Raw genomic sequence first — 2500 nt, 5'->3', positions numbered from 1 at the left:
CTAGCTCGCTGGTCAGTCTTTGTCCAGATTGAAATAGGTCTGCAACTGTTGTGGATGCATCGATGCAATGTGGTGCACCCATTAATTGACCTCATGTTTCTTACCGACTTTGGTGATCCCCTGACTTTTCATCTGGGGCATCGTCCGGGCAATATTAAAATGTTTCTAATGTTTGGATTTATGACAACATACCTGCAAAACTAATGGCATTGCCGTCAGCCTCAGCTGTACTTTGGGTTAAAGGCTAATTAGCAAATGTTATCATGCTAACATACTAATCTAAAATGGTGAACATTTCCAGCATTAGGCCCTCTAAACATTATTAAGTTAGTACTGTCATTGTGAGCTTATTAGCATGCTAACATCAACATTTAGCTCAAAGCCCTGCCGTGCCTACGCAGTCTCACAGAGCCAATAGCATGGCTGCAGGCTCCATAGGGAACAGTCACACTGCAGGCCCACATCTGATTTTATTTTAGACGTATGTGACTGAGATCTGGGGTTTTTTTCACAAGTGTGACCAGCACAAATCATATGGACTCTTGGGTCACATTCATATGAAGTCCTAAATCAGATACAGGCCTGGGACTTCAGTGGCCTTCATGTTTACTTTGATGGAGTGCTGCGAGGTGTCTTTTGCGAATGCGGTTCAGTTTAGGACTGTGACCAGTTCACACTGGAGTTTGATATTGGTCACATTCAGAAAATAGTGTGAACAGCCAAACAAACAAAAATTGAGCCAGCCAAACATCAGAATTGAGCCCCAAGGCTTGTGGTGTGAATAAAGTAAGTCTTGTTTGACTCAATCTGGATTTGGGTCAGTTGTGTTGAGCATTTTACTGCATGAAGTCAAACATTATAGGACTCTGCACTGGGGGGCAACATACTGTATGAGAATGAGAAAACTTTTTTCCTTCTGAAAATATTAGAAACTTTTAATGGACTTCAGGGTGATACTGATCCATTCCTGCTGTGACAATTAAAAAGCCATTAGATGATACACACTTTACATCCCCCACAGTGATTCATACTCATGTATTTCATACAGTCAAACTCAAGTCCAAACACACTTCCGTGTCCATAGAGGCCCTCAAGCAATGTATGTTCAAAGTGAGGGTTTTATATTATACTGTGTGTGTGAGGAAAGCACAGAACAGACCTCTCCATCCCCTTTCAGAGTCAAACGGTCCTCCAGTGACAGATGCTGTGGGATTGCCACCTAGTGGTGTCCATGGTGAACTGCAGACTGAACAGCAGTTAAATGTCTGACTTAATTTCAACCTCTTCAGCCATCACATTGTTGAGTGCAAACCTTCAATACTCGAGGGATTTCAAAGGAATGCGACCTGGCGGCATCGACATTGAACAAGTCAGGGTTTTTAAGATCAGACACTAAAGTGCACAAAAGGACACCTGGGGGAAGGTAGGAGTACAGAGCTTAAAGAAAAGCCAGTGCTGATGCACTCAAGAGTCTTTTATCTGAAAAGGTATCTAGGTAGAGCACACTCAGTGCACAGGATACAAAAGAGTATTGTTTTGGTCCTGTGGGAAACAATTTGGGATTCAAAATTCATTCATTAATTATAAAGATTAGACATCGAAGTATAATATTTCTATTTATGAAAAGGCCAACTTGCTGCTTTGATCATTTGTAATTATTCAGTTTATCAATTGAACTGCCAGTCCATTACATATGATATACTTCTCATAGCTGTTCCTATGTTATATCATTTCTATATATAACCAATTGTAATGGACAATGTTCATACCAACCAGGCAAGGTGGGCAACGGCCCAGGGGCCCCAGACCAAGAGGGGAACCAAAAGCCTGCATATCAATTGTTTTGGTAAGTTTATGTTTGCTAAATTGTTGAGGACACAAACAAAAATGTAATATTATTCCAGCTTAGCAGCCTGGGTTGCATTAGACTTGATGGGAACATTGAGGCAACATTCATATGTATTAATTGGAGGCAATGTTGCAAATCAATGTGCAAAATGTCTTCATGGTGATATTGGAATTTCAGGATTTTTGCATCAGTGTGATGAAATACCTTGATTTCTCAGGTTTTGTCAGAGTTTCCGAACCAAAACAGAACTTATAAATAGTTTCTTAACTGTATAAATATGTAATGTTTGTACTTTGTATTATTTCACAGGTATTTAATGAAATACTGTGTGCTAGCTCCACATGTGTTTTTGGTACATACCATGACTCTCTATGTACTGTAATGCATGAGATATTTATGACACTGCATATCGTAGAGCACACAAGGAGGATAAGGCCGGACAAAACTGAATATGGATGCAAAACATTAATGCGAGATGAAGTGAAGATATCTGATTACTTAATATACATTATATGCAAAAGCACACAAACACTGTTGGAATAAAAAGTATCTATAAGCTGATTTGATTCCTTCCTTTCTCCATCACATATTTCAGTAGAAGTACAGGAGGAACTGAAACAAAAACTGCACTTATGACAAAGGATGTTTCGA

This window comes from Clinocottus analis, unplaced genomic scaffold (genome assembly GCF_023055335.1).
Source record: "Clinocottus analis isolate CAN_PGR_092001 unplaced genomic scaffold, fCliAna1.0.p SCAF_14, whole genome shotgun sequence".
Lineage (NCBI taxonomy): Eukaryota > Metazoa > Chordata > Actinopteri > Perciformes > Cottidae > Clinocottus > Clinocottus analis.
This window is presented reverse-complemented; position numbering follows the sequence as displayed.